Below are 18,503 nucleotides of genomic sequence, written 5' to 3' on the forward strand. Positions count from 1 at the left end.
TTGTCCGATGATTTCCACATTCTGTTGGGTCACCTCTCTTTGGAATGGGCACAAATATGGATCTCTTCCAATCAGTCGGCCAGATAGTTGTCTTCCAAATATCTTGGCATAGATGATTGAGTGCCTCCTGTGCCACCTCACTTTCTTAAAAGATTTCAAATTGTATTCCATCAATTCCTGGTGCCTTGTTCTTTGCCAGTTCCTTCAATGCACCTTGTACTTCCTCCCTGAGTATCATTGGCTCTTGATCATATGCTACCTCTTGAAATGGTTGAACATTAACCATTTCCTTTTTGTACAGTGACTCTGTATTCCTTCCATCTTCTCTTGATGCTTTCTGCATCATTCAATAATTTGCCCAGAGAATCTTTCAATAACAGAAGTCGAGGATTGAATTTTTTCTTCAGTTCCCCCAGCTTGATAAATGCTGAGCGTGTTCTTCCTTTTTGGTTTTCTGATTCCAAATCTTTGCACATTTTATTGTAATATTTGACTATATCTTCTCGAGCTGTTTTTTGAAATTTTCTGTTAAGTTCTTGGACCTCCTCATTTCTTCCATTTGCTTTAGCATCTCTATGCTCTCTTCCTGTATGATGTTCTTAATGTCATCCCACAACTCTCTGGTCTTCGGTCTTTAGTGTTTAATGTATCAAATCTGTTCTTTAGATGATCTCTAAATTCAGGTGGGATATATTCAAGGTTTTATATATATATATATTTCAAACCAGTATCTCAAAAAGCTAAGCTTTCAGCTTTATTGCTGTTTTTCCCTCATTTCCCTTTATTGGTGGTCTCCTGTGCAAGCAACTTGCTGCTTCTTGTAGTAATCAGTAGGACTGCCATTATTGTTTTGTATTTTTCCTGTAGGTCTTTCTTTCAAGAAGTATCTTCTGTTCTTCTATCCATTCCAGGTTGGTCTGCTTGTCCCTTCAAGTGGAAATTTCCCACCTCAGAAGATTCTGGATGGGGTTCAGGATTCCACCTATGGTCTTATGTAATGCAGAGGCTCCACAGGAAGCCTCCTCCACTGGGCACATTGTAGCCCCATTTTAGGTATTCCAATCAGTTATAGGGAGAAGACAGACTTACAAGCTTTCTATGGTGATATTTCTGGTTATTCCTTTCTCTCCCCCTCAAGTGTCTCTTTTATAATGGTTTGCCAGGAAACCAAGATTCTAAAGGCAACCAAGCATCTTAACATTATTTCCCCTCTTTTGCCCATTTCAGCCATGTCTCAATACCTGTATCCCAGAGCCCTGTTGTTCCAAGGTTGTGCATACATCATTATTTACCTCGGTCCCATTTAGACCATGCAAACCTGCATAATTGTCTTCCCATTGGCCTTGTTCTTTTGTTCCATTCCCATTTCTTGTGTTTTGCCCACTCCCTACCTAGCACCCAGACTATCCTGTATCTATTGTCTATTCCCTACCCTGTGTTCCACTTCCCCCTCCCTCCACTCACCTTACCCTCCACATCCCAAAAGCCAGCAAAGAATACCCCCCACCTTTAGTATGGGTTCTTTTTCTTAGTCTTTTACAATATTGGTCCTATGCAGTATTTCTCCTTTTGTGACTAATTTCACTCAACATAATATCATCAAGGTTCATCCATGTTATGCGGTGGCTTCCAGCTTCCTTGTTATTTTTCAGCATAGCATAATATTCCATTGTGTGCATGTACCACAGTTATTTTTTTTTTTTATCCATTCTTCAATTAATGGGGACTTAGGCTGTCTCCATCTTTTTGCTATTTAAAGTAGTGCTGCTATGAACATTGGTGTGCATTGGTGTGCATATATCTACTCGTGTTATGGCTCATATTTCTTGTGGGCAAATACCAATTAGAGGAATTGCTGGATCATAAAATATTTCTATTTCCAATCTTCTGAGGAAGCGCCATATTGCTTTCCAGAGAGGCTGGACCATTTTGCAGTCCCACCCACCAGCAATGCAGAAGTGTAACAGTCTCTCCACATCCCCACCAGCGTTTATTGTCCTCTACTTTTTTTATCTTTGCTATTATTGCTGGTGTGAGATTATATCAAATTGTTGTTTTGATTTGCATCTCTAATGGCTAGTGATCGTGAACATTTCTTTATATGTTTGTTAGCACCCGGATCTCCTCCTTGGTGAAGTGTTTGTTCATGTCCTGTGCCCATTTTTTAATTGAGTTATTTGTCTTTTTCTTGTAGAGGTGTTGTAGTTTCCTATATATTTTAGAAATGAGTCCCTTATCTGATGTGTCATTGCAAGATGTTTTTTTCCCCATTATATGAGTTCCCTTTTTATTCTTCTGGTGAAGTCTTTTGATCACATAAGTTTTTATTTTTTGGTATGTCCCACTCATCTTTTTGTCTGCTTTTGTTTGTTTAGTTTTCAAAATGTTTGGTAGTCTGTCTATTCCCTGAATTAGTGCCCTCACATTTGTCCCTATTTTTTCATTGATGGCCTTCATAATTTTGTGATTCACATTTAGGTCTTTAATCCATTCTGAGTTGGTTTTTGTATAAGGCGTGAGGTAAAGGTCTTGTTTCAATCTTTTACATATCGCTTTCCAGTTCTGCTAGCACCAGCTGTTGAAGAGGCTACCCCCTCTCTATGCAATATATTTAGGTACTTTGCCAAAAATCACTTGGCTGTATGTGGATGGGTTATTTTCTGGATTCTTGATTCTGTTCATTTGATCAATGTATCTTTCATTGTACCAGTACCAGGCTGTTTTGACCACTGTAGCCATGTAATCATTTTTGAAGTTAGAGAGTGAGGGGCCTCCAACCTTCTTCTTCTTCTCCAGCTGTGCTTTACTTACCCTGGGTCTCTTTCCTTTCCATATAAAGTTTGTAATTGTTTTTTTCATCTCTTTGAAGAACATCATTGAAATCTAGATTGCGATTGCATTATATGTGTAAATTGGTTTGGGCAGTATTGACATTTTCTCAATGTTAAGTCTTCCTATCCAGGAGCATGGTACATTATTTTTTTTTAATGTTTTATTGTGAATTATATGATAGTTTATATGGGAGAACTTTAGTTTTACATTCATTCCACCGTATATCATCTCACTGCCATGGTTCCAATCCCCTCCATGCATCATCAACCACCCAAAGGGTATATCTCAGAAACCTACCCCTTATACTCGCCCTCGCCGCCCCCCCCAAGTTTTTGGCCCACAGTCCCTTTCCCTCTCTGGGTCCAAAGTCCCGAGCTGCTTCATCATTCCACGTCATCTTCTCTGTCTCTATCTCAGGCATCTCTGTTTCTCTGGGCAGGGTCCCGCTCTCGGCTCTTCTCCATTGATGGTTCCAGAGACCTCCGCTCCTATCTTGGAGAATTAATTACTCCCTTCCTTGTTACAAAACGTCTACCTTTGCATTTCCAACCCTCACAATCCATCCTGATAAGCATTATTCACTACAGTATCACAAGTTACCCATCTGTATTTCCTTCATCATCAGCTCCGCCCAGACAGATTGAATAGTACCTACTGGAGATTCTGCCTTCTGCCATGCTCCCTAGCATTAGGTTCCCTCTTGAAAGCTTGTAAGCCAGTCACTTCTTGCTTTTGTAGTCCCCCTCCTCCCCATTCGAGTATCCAATATCCAAGTTGTCCATCTCCATCCACTCTGTGTGTGTGTGTGTGTGTGTGAATGTTTCTTGCTGTAAGGATTTGTTCCTTCTTGGTCAAGTTCATCAGACTGTATCAGCTCACTCTTTTTTTTTTTTTTTTCCCTTCTTCTTTCCTCTCCTGATTGAGCTCCGATCATCTGGTCATCCGGTCCAGGTCACGTGGGTATCATCTGCAAGTGTGGACACTCCTGTACATATGCTCTCTCTTCCTGTCAGCCGGTAGCTCCACTCTCTTCTTGAGTCCTCCATGGCCACGCCACTGACTCTGGGCCCAAGAGTCCCCAGGCCTCTTCACACTGCTTGCCAACCAGGTCCCCAACTGGGTCCACAGAAGTCCACTGAATATTTTAGGGCTTAGCTTGCCGCTTCATTGCTGCTTTTACCGTGCTTCCCCCACCATCAGTTATGTGTGTGGTCACCAATCAGAGCGTGCATTTCCATTGAATCTTAGTCTTGGATGGGTATTTGCGTTGAGAGGACCTGGCCACTTGCCTTGATGTTTCCTAGAGAAGCGATTTGTTTGTTCTTGTAGTAACAGCCCATCTGCCTCCATTTTTCCTGCAGGTCTTTCTTTCAAGAAGTATCTTCTATTCTTCTAGCCACTCCAGGCTGGTCTGCTCATCCTTTCAAGTGGAGATTTCTCATCTCTGGAGATCTGGATGTGGTTCCAGTTTCTACCTATAGTTTTATGTATTGCAAAGGCTCCGCAAGAAGCCTCGTTCACTGGTTACGCTCTAGCCCCATTTTAGGTATTCCAATCAGTCATAGGCAGAAGACGGACTTACAAGCTTTCTAGTGTGGTGTTTCTGACTATTCCTTTCTCTCCCTCTCCAGTGTCTACTCTGAGCTGCCTGGTCCGGGAAGCACCGGAAGTCCTCTCTCCATTCTTTCATTTTTTAGGTCTCTTTTGTTTTCTTGCAGTAGTGTTTTATAGTTTTCTTTGTATCGGTGCTTTGTTTCTCTGGCTACATTTATTCCTAGATATTTCATCCTTTGGGCTGCTTCCTATAACATTCTTAAGTAAATGTCGTAAAGACAGGGAAAAAGGATTATCCACCCAGCATAAGGGCTTAGGTGGAGGGAGCTCGTGGAGAGAACTATGAAAGGTAGAATAAAGGGAGGCCTGTGATTGTGGAAATGCAGCATCTTTTCTGTTTTGGTAAGTACATAGGAATTGCCTGGAAACACATGTGCACACACAAACACACACACACACACACACACACACACACACACACACACACAAACTGGATGCTTGCAAAAAACCGCAATCTGGAAAAAAATCTGTAGATTGTATCAAAGCTAATTTTATGGTGTTTATACTGTTCTATTGAACCCTGGAAGGACCTCTGGTAGTGTAGTGGTTACAAATCGGGCTGTGAACCGCAAGGTCAGTAGTTCGAAACTACCAGCTGTTCCATGGGAGAAAGATGGGGCTTTCTGCTCCCTTAAAGATTTATAGTGTTGGAAACCCTGTTCAGGGTCGCTATGAGTCAGAACAACTCCAGGGCATATCACCACCACCGCCACCACCATTGAACTCTGGAGTCCTGGTGTGGCACTGTGGGTTAATGCACCAGACTGCAAAATCCAGACTGCAAGATCGGTGGTTCAAGCTCATCAGTTGCTCCTTGGAAATCCTATACAGGGTTGCTATGGGTTGGAACCGACTTGACGGCACTTAACAACAACACCAGCATTTAACCCTGGTGGCACTATGTGGCAAGCACTGGACTACTAACTATGAGGTCAGTAGCTCAAACCCATCAGCTACTCCATGGGTGAAAAACAAACTTTCCATTCCCGTAAAGATTTACTACCTTGGAAACTCTGTACAGGGTCTCTATGAGTTGAAATCAGTTCCATGGTAGTGGGAGGGGAATGAAGTAGGAGAAATGAAGGATACATAGGATCTGCCTGCAATTTTTTTTTTTTTTTTTTTTTTTGCAACTTTCTGTGAATCTGTAATTATTTCAAATAGTTTATAAAACTTGATGGTAATTCAAATTTCCTGCTTACTTTGTTGTGAAATTAAGTAATCTGCTTAATTGTTCCCTTTCCTAATTACTTGACATTATTGCTGTTGTTGTTTGATCCCATTGAGTGAGTTCCAACTCACAGTGACCCTATGCCCAACAGAACAAAAACTGACCTGTCCTGTGCCATCTTTAGAATTGTTTTTATGTTTGCGCCCATTGTTGCAGGCACTGTGTCCATCCATCTCCTGGGGGGGCGGGGTCTTCCCCTTTTCTGTTAATCCTCCACTTTACCAAGTGTGATGCCCTTCTCCAGGGATTGGTCACTCTTGATGACATGTTGTTGTTATTGGTCACCCTCAAATAGTCCCTGACTCACAGTGATGTCTTATACCCCAAAATTAAATGTTCCAAGCCTTGTGCCATTACCATGATTGGTTGAGGATAGCATCATTGTGAGCCACAGAGTTTTAATTGACAGATTTTCTGAAGTAGATTATTGTGCCTTTCTTCATAGTTGGTCATTGACTGCTGAAACCTATTCAACTTCTTAGTAATACACAAGCATCTGCTGTTGGTAGCTGTGCAGGGGATGCACTGATGAAGAATCCAACTGAGTCTCCTGCATGAAAGGTGGGAATTCTACTGAATTATCATAGCTTTCTGCTCCCGTAAAAATTTACAGCCACGGAAACCCTGTATACGGTCGCTATGAGTTGGAATCGACTCCACGGCACATAACAACAACAACTTGTTGACTTTGATGTTGTTGGTAAGGGTTGTTGAGTTGGTTCCAACTCATAGGGTTTCCAAGGAGTGACTGGTAAGTTTGAACCACCAAACTTGTGGTTCAAACCCACCTTGTGGTCTAGTGTTTTATCCCATAGCCCATACCAGAACACCAGGACTTTACTTATATGGAAAAAAAAAAAAAAAGTAGGCTGTCTTCCCCAAACAATATCATGGATTAAATTGTATTCCCGCTAAATATGTGTAAATTTGACTAGGCCATGATTCCCACTGTTGTGTCTTTGTCCTCCATTTTGTGACTTGATATCCTATAAGTTGTAAATACTTCTATCTGCTGGGTGTTAATTAGGTTATGTTAAAGAGGATCAAATTGTGTTAGTTTTGTTAATGAGGCAGGATTAGGATGGGATGCAACACCCTTCCTCTGGTCCTAGCCCTGACTTGATCTATGTGATGTGTAGCATGTATCACCTTTTATCTTACAAGAGATAAGGAGAGAGAACTGAGCAGAGACTGAGGGACCTGAGTCCTGATGTGGAGCTGTGGGATAAAGCACTGGACCACAAGGTCAGTTTAAACCACAAGGTCGATGTTTCAAACTCACCAGCTGCATCATGGAAACCCTATAAAGGGTCACTATGAGTCAGAATTGACTGGATGACACTTAACAACAATAACAGTAACAAGATGTATGACCTATTTTCTTCCAAGACATAAAAGGAGAGTGAAGTGAGCAGAGAAGGAGGGACCTGACTATTAGCAAGCTAGAAAGGACAGGAGTGGAATGTGTCTTCTGGATCTGACTTCCTGTGCTGGGAGTCTCCTAGATCCAGGGCAAGATTGATGTCAAGACATGGAGAACTCCAAGGAATGCCAGGCTCACAGAAGTTGAAAAGAGATGAGGACCATCTCATAGAGCAGACAGAGGAAGAAAGCTTTCACCTAGAGCTTGAGCCCTCAATTTGAACTGATAGTCTATTAACAGTGAAAAAATAACTTTCTGTTTGTTAAAGCCATTCACTTGTGCTATTTTTGTTATGTTGTTGTTAAGTGCCATTGAGTCAGTACTAACTCATAGCCACCCTGCATTTCTGAGGAGTGGCTGGTGAGTTTGAATCACCAACCTGGCAGTGCAAACCGACTTTGCAATTTAGTATTTATCCTATAGCATCACACCAGGCTAACTAAGACTAGTGGTTTGTGGCTGGATAGTCAAAATGTTGTTGTTCTTGTTGATACGTAGCCTGTATAAGGTTTCTGAAGAGCAGCTAGTGGGTTTGAACTGTAAACATTATGGTTTGAAGTCCAGTGCTGATCCCACAGCAACCACAACACCAGGAGTGTACAAATGAAGAATTGTTGTTGTTATTGTTAAGTGCCATCAAGCTGGTTCCAACTCATAATGACCCAGTATAGGGTTTCCTAGGAGCAGCTGGTGAGCTTGAATAGTTGACCTTATGTTTCAAACCATCTTTGCAGTCCAGTGCATTAACCCACAGCACAATACCAGGACTCCAAATGAACATTAGAATAATTAAAATCTATCTTGTCTTTGGTAACCTGTTTCTGCAATTCTGTGGAATGTTATGAATGTTTGCTTGTGAAACAAGGAAGTAACAATTACAGATTTACAAATTCCTTTGATCACTGGGAGACAATGGGCAGTTTTTCATATTTTAATTTTTGTTGTCATTCCTGAGAATGTTCACAGTAGAACATATACCAGCAATTTCTGTATGTACTTTTTCAGTGACATTAGCTACATTCTTCAAATTCTGCATCCATTCTTACCCTCATTTTCTGAGTTTCTCTGTCCGCCTTAATATAAGCTCACTGTCTCCTGAGTTCCCATCTAACTTTCTACATCCTCTTGTCAATTTGATCCCAAATAGAAGGACATAATTAAATCAGGTAAATTGTTGCTGAAAGCCTGGAAAGGTTTGTGCTGTCATGACACATATTGAAGAAACTCCGGCAGAGAGACAGTTTATCAGGGATTTGGCTTTGCCCAGAATTCAGCTTTCTTCACTTTCCTTCCTAGTCCCTATCGACCTGATCACATTGCTTCTCAGTAGTTGCTATGTGGGGAAAAAAGAAAAAAAAAATCAATAGTAGTCATTTGGATTAAAGTTTGAGGTATAACAACATCCACTGTACATCCCTGTGGTTTCTCTTTTCATTCATTGAGATTTCTTTATAACCCCTTTGTCAAAAACATAGAAGACCACACACTTAAAGATTCTTGCCATATTACAGCTAAAATTCCACCAGGGTAGCTGCCTAGCATTTTATAATACTATATACTTGTATTTATATGGGACAGAATTCCAAAGTTTTTGTTTGTTTTCTTTTCTGTATCTATCCTATTTCCCTTATATTCAGAGACTATGAATATTTTAGGCAAAAGGGTTTAATATGAGAATGGAGAGCAAAGACATATATGATTCCTGAGGGAATTACTATTACCTGTTTTAAACATTGCCTCAGAATTATTTACAATTCTTAGTTTAGCAATGTGCCTACAACAAGACACTGTTGAAATGCAATTTAGCTGTCTGGTATCAACTGCCAGATGAAAATGATGATTCAAAATGCCAATTTTCTGAAGAGATGCAGGTTAAATTTTAACTAAATCATTTTTTTTTAAAGCACAATTTTACTAAGTGAGTGCAATTACCCTTATTTTCATATGACACCAAAAGATCCTTGTTATCCATATTTAAATAAATTAAAGGAGAATTTAAATATCAGGCTGAATATGGATTTCATGTCTTTTGTAGGGATTATGACCCTAAAATTTTATTCCTATGATATTGTTTTGCAAGGGAAATCAGTAGGGCTCAAAGTACTTTGGTACTCAATGTGTTGTATTGTTTTACCAAAAAAAAGGCATTCTTATCACCGTCTCAGAGACCAACTATAATTTGTTAGAAAACAACTTTGTATTCATCTTAAATATCATATTCTACTGCTATGTAATGAAAAGAACATTCACATAAAATACATATTTTAAAATCTTTTATACAGAGTTTACTTTCCGTATCTGCTCTCATCAAAGCCTGAGCACATGTTCTTTTGATCTGCTTTCCAGAATGCAGTAACTCAAGTCTCCTTTTTCATACTTCACATATGCTGACCTTTATTGAGGTCTTGTTACTGAATGTAGCCATTCACAAGTTTGATAGCTCATTTTCAGAAGAGCCTCCCCTACAAATGTATACAAATATGTTCTCTTAAATTCTCCAACAGTTTTAAATTTAGAATAAAATTGCTCATTGGTAGAAAATGGGAAAGACAATGTTGATAAATTATTTAGAACTCTAGAGTAGGAATCAAAAGATAGAAGTGCTAATCCTGAGGCTGCATTGAATTATATGGGACTTTGTAGGATATGCACAGGACCACCAGCCATTACTCAGAAACCCTTTATAAGGTTGCCATGAGTCAAAACTGACTCCGTGGCACTTCACAACAACATTAGGCAAATCCCAGCACCCTTTTCTTTCTTTTTTACATCGGTTGCCCAATCTATTACATGGAATACCATTGGTTGCTGCCTACTATATTGCAGGAAATGGTTAAGACTGGAAAGTGCCCAAGAACTTTATAAACTGATTTGTGTGGTTGTTGTTTTTAGGTAACACTGAGACAATTCCAATTCACAGTGACCCTATGCACAACAGAATGAAACTCTGTCCAGTCCAGCACCATGCTCATAATTGCTGTTACATTTGAGCCCATTGCTGCTGCCACTGTGTCAATCCATCTTGTCAGGGGTCTTCCTCTTTTTCTCCATCCACCCATTTTTCCCTCCATTTGGTGTCATTCTCAAGGAACTGGTCCTTCCTATAACATGTCAAAAATATGAGAGGTGAAATCTCATCATCCTGGCTTCTAAGGAGCATTTTTTTTCTTCCAAGAAGCATTCGACTTCTTCCAAGACATATCTATTCGTTCTCCTGGAAGTCCATGATACTTTAAATATTTTTATCTGACACCAATCAAATGCATTGATTCTTCTTCAGGCTTCCTTTTTCATTGTCTTACTTTCACATGCATATGAAGCTATTGAATATACCATGGCTTGGAACAAGCCCATCTTCATTCTCAAATTGATTTATATATTCTTGAACAGTTTTAAAGGATCTTGTGTAGCAGTTTTGTCTAATGCAATGCCTCATTTGATTTCTTGAGTGCTGCTTCCATGAGTGTTGATGGTGGATCAAAGCAAAATGAAATACTGGACAACTTCCATCTTTTCTCCATTTATCATGGTGTCATTTATTGGTCCAGTTGTGAGAAATTTTTTTGTTTTGTTTTCTTTACATTGATATACAATTCATACTGAGTTGTATGATAGGAATATCTTATTTTTATTATGATACTATTTAGAGTAAAATTTACATTTCTTTTCTTGACACTGAATGCTTTGGGATGTGGCCCTTTGTTACTCCCAATCTTGATCTTCTTTCCCTTCTTCCTGTTATTAGCTTCTAGTCATTCTGCCTCCTCTTTAGATCCTGGATACAACATGCTCATTCTTGCCTTAAGGTTTTTACGCATCTCTTAATTAAGAAATTTAATAATTTATGTCATTCTTCCCACAACCAGATATTTTGAAATATGGAATTTTTTTTATGAGAATGATGAGTCTGAGTATTTTTATGGGAGATATATGATGCAAATTAGGTTTGTAAATGAAAATATATGAATTTAATGAGTTACAACATATTTGAGGTGGTACAGTGGAGGATGTGATGCAGTACATAGTTTGAGGTGACTATGGTGTTGTTGTTGTTTAGTGCTATTGAGTCGATTCTGACCCCTAGCAACCCTGTATAGGGTTTCTAATGCTTGACTAGAATTTAAATATGTAATTTAGGAGAAGTATAAGGTTGCCATGTGTGCACAAGAACAGTTTTTCTAGTCATTCAACAATTATTGTATTACATAAATTTATGAAAGATGAGACTTGAAACATATAAAAGGATGAGGATATTCAGGACCTTGTAAATTGTGCTAAATATCTTGATCTTTATCATTTAATGAAAAACTCTTCCAATGAAAATATTTTAAAAAAAAATAAAGGAGTATTTTAGGCTGAGCAGAATATTATGCAAACTGAGAAATAATTTTGGTTGCAGAGTAAAATATATCTGGCTCTAACAAACATGAGTGCTTGACAAACAGTTTGAACATTATTAAACAATTTTATTCTGTAAGTATTTATTGAACACCTACTGTATGCAATGCACTATGTTCATTGTTAGGTACATCACTCACTCACTGACTTGATCCCAACTTATATTGACTCTGTATAGGATTTCTGAGGCTATAACTCTTTACTGAAGGAAAAAGCCTTATCTTTCTCCCTCAAAGCAGCTGCTGGGTTTGACCAGTTAGTAGTCCAGTGCTTATCCTACAGCTACACATCAGGTCTTCCTTTTAAGTATGTGTTGTTGTTGTTAAGTACTGTTAAGTTGGTTCATAGACATAATAACCCTAAATAGGCTTTTCAAAGAACAGTTGATGGATCTGAACCACTGACTTTGTGGTCAGCAGTCCAGTGCTTAGCCTAGAGCACCACACCACTGTGTTGAGCAAAATATTAGAGGTATGTGCAGTCAGATGTTTGGGATGGATGATAGTGACAGCAGTTAAGAGAAAATAGAGAGAGAAGCAGTCTGGACATAGAAGAGGGTCTATGCAGAGACCTATATAGGGTATGTTGTTGTTGTTTGTTGTTAAGTACCATCAAGTCAGTTCTGACCCATAGCAACCCTGGATAGGGTTTTCAAAGATCAGCTGGTGAGCTTGAACCACCAACCTTGCAGTCCAAACTTTATAGGCTGATGCATTAACCCACAGCACCATACCAGGGGTATAGCAGATATGGTTCGTGTCCTGAGTGACATTTGAAGGGGAAGGCCAATGAGCAGTTTCTATTCACAATCACTGTTTCCATTGCCAGCTGTGAGGGATCATTCAGCAATTGAAAAATAATTGCCACTGGCACAATTTTCCATAGATACGCCTGTTGGTACCTGGCAAATTGCTCTGTTGTTGTTTTGTTGTTAAGTCTTGTCAAGTAGGTGGATATTCCTAGCAAACCTGCATAGGGATTCTCAGCAGGGACTAGTGGGTTTGAACCACCAACTTTGTGGTTAGTGTTTCAGTGCTTATCCTACAGCACCATAACAGGACTCCACACAATTACTTTGGGCCTATGAAAATGTCAGAGTTGTAGTGAAATCCACCACTCATATGTCAGTTTGTCATACTGTGGTCACTTACATATTGCTGTGATTCTGAAAGATATGCCACCAGTATTTTCAATACTAGAAGGTTCACCCATGGTGGGAGGATTTCAGATGAGCTTCCAGATTAAGACAGACTAGGAAGAAGGAGAAATGGAATACTTCTGAATATTTAGTCTCTGAAAACCTTATGAGTAGCATTGGATCACTGGCAGAACCAGAATATTGAAACATGATAAAGACTACCAGAATATTGCCAGAGATAAGTCTCTCGGGCTGGAAAATATGACTGGGGAAGAGCTTCCTCCTCAAAGTAGAGTTGACCATGATGATGTGTATGGAGTAATGCCTTCTGGACCTTCATTTGCTGGTGAGGCACAACTCAAAATGAAGAGAAACAACTGAAAGTATCCATTGATAATTGAAACATGGAATGTACAAAGTATGAATCTAGGAAATTTGGAAGCTATCGAAAATCAGATGGTATGCATAAACATTGCTATCCTAGGCATTGTTGCTTTTGCTGCTGTTTTTAAGTGCTGTACCATTGATTCTGACTCATAACTATCCTGTATAGGGTTTTAAAGGAGTAGTTGGTGGGCTTGAACCACCAACCCTATGGTTTGCAGTCCACTGCTTATCCTACAGTGCCACAGCAGAAGTAGCCAATACCAGTTCATTTCAACTTACACTAAGCATTAGTGAACTGAAATGGATTTGTATTGGCCATTTTGAATCTGAAAATCATATATTTTACTATGCCGGGAATGACAAATTAAAGAGAAATGGCATTACAGTCATCATCAAAAAGAACATTACAAGATCTACCTTGAAGTACAATGCTATTTGTGATAGGATAATATCCATATGCCTACAAGGAAGACCAGTTTTATGCAGTGATGTTGAAATTTAAGAATTCTACCAACTTAGGCTGAAATTGGTTAAATATACAATCAAGGTATATTGATAATTACTAGTGATTATAATGCAAAGTTGGAAATGAAGATGGACCAGTACTTGGAAAATATAGTCTTGGTGATGAAACCATGCTGGAGATCACATTTTGCAATACCAATGACTACTTCATTGTAAATACTTTTTTAAACAACAAAGAAGACGATTATACACATGAACCTCACCAGATGGAATATACAGAAATCAAATTGACTACATCTGTGGAAACAGACCATGGAGAAGCTCCAACTCATCAACGAAAACAAGACCAGGACAGACTGTGGAACAGGCTATCAGTGGCTCATATCCAAGTTGAGGCTGAAGCAGAATAACATTAAAACAAGTTCTTGAAAGCCAAAATATGACCTTGAATAGATCCCACCTGAATTTAAAGATCATCTCAAGAGCAGATTTGATGCATTAGATACTAATGATTGAAGACCAGAAAAGTTGTGGGATGACATTAAGAACACCATACAGGAGGAAAGCAAAAGGTCATTGAGAAGCCAAAATAGAAGGAAAAGATCAAAATGTATGTAAGAGAAACTACAAAACTTAGTCTCCAACAGAAAGATCTAAATCAAATGTAAGAAATGAGATAAAAGAGCTGAACAGAAAATTCCAAAGGGCAGTTTGAGAGGACAAAATCAAATATTATCATGAAATGTGCAAAGGCCTGGAGTTGGAAAGCCAAAATGGAAGAAAACGCTCAGTATTTCTCAAGCTGAGGTAACGCAAGGAAAAATCGAAGCCTTGAGTTGCAATATTGAAGGATTCTAGGGGCAAAATAAGTTTCGCTAAAGGTAATACAGAAACGGCTACAATCATATATTGACAGAGAATTCCAGAGGTTCAACCCGGGTTCAGAAGAGGCCATGGAACAAAGGATATCATTGCTGATGTCCGATGGATCTTGGCTGAAAGCAGAGGATATCAGAAAGATTTTAACCTGTACTTTATTGACTATGCAAAGGTTTTCTATTGTGTGGATCATGACAAGCTATGGACAACATTGTGAAGTATGCGTATTCCAGAACACTTAATTGTGCTCATGAGGAATCTGTACCTGGAACAAGAAGCAGTTGTTCGAACAGAACATGGAAACACTGAATGTTTTAAAATTTAAAAAGGTGTGTGACAGGGTTGTATTCTTTCACCATACTTATTCAATCTGTATGCTGAGCAAATAATCTGAGAAGCTGGGTTCTATGAAGAAAATCATGGCATCAGGTTTGGAGGAAGAGTCATTAACAACCTGCGATATGCAGATGGCTGAAAGTGAAGAGGACTTAAAACATTTATTGATGAAGATCAAAGAGCACAGCCTTCAGTATGGATTATATCTCAATGTAAAGAAAACAAAAATCCTCACCACTGGACCAATACACAATGTTCTTATCAATGGAAAAAAAGATTGAAGTTGTCAAGGACTTAATTCTTCTTGGATCAACTATCAACACTCACAGAAGAAGCAGCAGTCAAGAAATCAAATGACATATTGCATTAGGTATATCTACTGCACAAGACCTTTTTAAAGTGTTGAAGAGCAAAGATGTCAGCTTGAGGACTAAGGTGCGCCTGACCCAGCCATGGTATTTTCAATAACCTCATTTGAATGCGAAAGCTGGACAGTGAATAAGGAAGACCATAGAAGAATTGATGCTTTTGAGTTATGGTGTTGGAGGAGAATATTGAAAGTGCCATGGGCTGCCAAAAGAATCAATAGATCCATTTTGAAAGCAGTGCAGCCAGAGTGCTCCTTGGAGGCCAAGATAGCCAAACTTTGGCTCTCATATTTCAGACATATTATCAGGAGGGACCAGTCACTGAAGAAGGATATCATGTTTGGTAAGATGGGGGATCAGAGAAAAAGAAGAAGACCCCAATGAGATGGATTAGCCAAATGTCTGCATCAATGGACTCAAGCATGGCAACAGTGGTGAGGCTGGCCCAGGATTGGGCAGTGTTTTGTTCTGCTGTGCATAAGGTCACTATGAGTCGGTACTGACTTGATAGCACCTAACAACAACAATAATGGGCAAAATATTGAAAAATGCAGAAAACATCAAAAGAAGATGGAAGGAATACACATTCACTGTACCAAAAAGAAATGGTCGATGTTCATCCAAGAGGTAGAATATGATCAAAACCCAATGGTACTGAATGAAGAATTCAATTATGCAATGAAGTATTGGCAAAGAACAAGGCTCCTGAAAATGATGGAATGCAGATTGAAAGCTTTCAACAAAAGTTTCAAGTGCAGCACTGGAGGCACTCATTCAGCTATGCCAAGAGATTTGGAAGACAGCTACCTGGGCAGCTGATTGAAGAGAGGTGACCCAATGGAAGGCATGCATATTCATACTATATTATTAATATTGCAAGCAAGTAAAATTTTGCTAACAACAATTCAAAAAGGGCTGAAGCAGTACAGAAAGTTGCCAGAGATTCAGGTCAGATTCAGACAAGGATGTGGGATGAGGGATATCATTGCTGACATCAAATGGATATTAAATGAAAGCAGAGAACACCAGAAAGATGTTTACCTGTGCTTTATTGATTTTGCAAATGTTTTCAGTTGTATGGATCATAACACGCTATGGACATCATTGCATAGAATGAGTATTCTGGAACACTTAATTGTGCTCATGAGGAACTTGTACAGAAACCAAGAATACAAGGGGGCATTTAATGATTTACAACCAGGAAAGCTGTACGCTAGGGTTCTATTCTTTCACCATAGTTATTAAATCTGTATTCTGAGCAGATCATAGAAGCTAGATTATATGAAGCAGAAGGTGGCATCAGGATTGAAGGAAAGACTCATTAACCTGCAATATGTAGATGATAAAACTTTGCTTGCTGAAAATGAAGAGGACTTAAAATACTTATTGTTGAACATCAAAGACCAACTCCTTTGCAGTATGGGTTGCACTTCAATGTAAAGAAAGCAAAAATACAACTGGACCATAAATAAATAGCATCAAGAAAAATAAAGAAGAGATTGAAGTTGTCAAATACTTCATTTTGTTCGCATCAACACTCATGGAAGCAGCAGTCAAGAAACCAAATTACTTTTTGCATTAGGCAAATCGGCTGCACAAGACCTTTTAAAGTGTTCAAAAACAAAGATGTTATTTTGATGACTAAGATGTCCCTGACCCAAGCCATGGTATTTTCAGTAGCCTCATATTCATGTGAAAGTTGGACAATGAATAAGGAAGATCATAGAAAATTTATACATTTGAATTTTGGTGTTGGAGGTGAATACTAAAAGTCCCATGGACTTCCAGAAGAACAAACAAATCTATGTTGAAAGAAGTACAGCTAGAATGTTACTTAGAAGCCAGGATGACCAGAATTTTTCTCTCATACTTCAGGCATATTATCATGAGGTACCTGTCCCTGGAGAAGGACATCATGTTTGGTAAAGTGGAGGGTCAGCTACAAGAGAAAGTCCCCCAATGATATGGACTGGCACAGTGACAGCAGCAGTGGTTTCAAGTTCAGCAATGACTATTAGATTGGTGCAGGACTGGCCAGTGTTTCGTTTTGTTGTGCATAAAGTCACTGTGAATTTGTACTGATCGAGGGCACAGAATAACAACAAAATAGTGATGTCTGCCTTCAACCTGTAATCTTGTTTTACTCTTCCAACCAGTTACTGACATATAAAGATTTGTAATTCTTAGGTGGTTTTAGGTTATTTCCTTGATCACAAATCAAAAATAAGCTTTCTTTACTGAAAAGTAAAGCTTGAAATCCCTAGCTCGTCTTGAATGCTTTCCACAATCTGCTTCAAAATACAATTTAAGATATCTTCCACTTTGCCATCCCAGATAATTCATTCATGTTCCAGTGACATAAAAATGTTATTTTCTAATATACCCTGATGTTTATAAATTCTATAAAAATCATCAAACTATAGCTTCATGCTACTCTTTTTATCTAAATTTAACTTCTTTGTCTATGAAATCTTGCTATTTTCAAAGGCCCACTAAAATATTACCACCTTCTGAAATTTGTCTCTAATTTATCACCTTTGAAGTTACTTTGCTGTTTTCATTTACACTCTGGTGGCTCAGTTGGTTAAGCAGTTCTGCTCTATTCTTTATTATTATTTCTTTTATTCTGGTAACCGTAAGCTTAGTTTGTTAGTCTTTTCCCAATTGTTGGAGATGTTATGTTAATGTGTTGATTTTGGTTCTTTTTCCTTTTAGGATATGTACCTTTATTGCTGTCAATTGCCTTCTGAATACTGCTTTTTCTATTTGCCAAAAGTTTAGGCATGTTTTATTTTTGTTCTCATTTGATTCAAGGAATTTTTTTTATTTCTTTTTTTATTTGTTCTATTACCTGGTAGCTTTTCAGCAGAGTGTTATCCAATTTCAATGTATTTTATTTTGTTTCTTTGGTCTTTCTATTGTTGATTTCGAATTTTGCAGGATTGTGATCTGAAAAAACACACAAACAAATGCTTTGTAGTATTCCAATGTTTCGGAATTCATTGCAGCTTGGTGTGTGGCCTAACCTTGGGTATTCTGGAAAATGCTTTATGTGCACTGGAAAGGAATGTATATTTTCCTGTTGTTTGAATGTTCTGTATTAAATTGATGAGGTCAAGTTGGTTTATTCTATTTAGTTCTTCTCTGTTGTTAAGTTTTTTTTTTTTTTTCTAGTTCTGTCTTTCATTAAAAGAGGTGCATTGAAATCTGCTATTATTATAGAATTGTCTATTTTTTTCTTCAATTTTGTGTAAGTTTGATTTTTGTATTTTGAGGCTGTTTCATTGGGAGCATAGATAGTTATTATGGTTATCTTCTCATGTTCAATTCACCCTTTAATCAAGAAATATGTACTTCTCTGTTTCTTATACTGGTTTTTACCCTAGAGTCTAGTTATTAGAAATTAATGCTACCTCTTCTGTTCAATTTTAA

This window comes from Chrysochloris asiatica, unplaced genomic scaffold (assembly GCF_000296735.1).
Source record: "Chrysochloris asiatica unplaced genomic scaffold, ChrAsi1.0 scaffold00008, whole genome shotgun sequence".
Classification (NCBI taxonomy): domain Eukaryota; kingdom Metazoa; phylum Chordata; class Mammalia; order Afrosoricida; family Chrysochloridae; genus Chrysochloris; species Chrysochloris asiatica.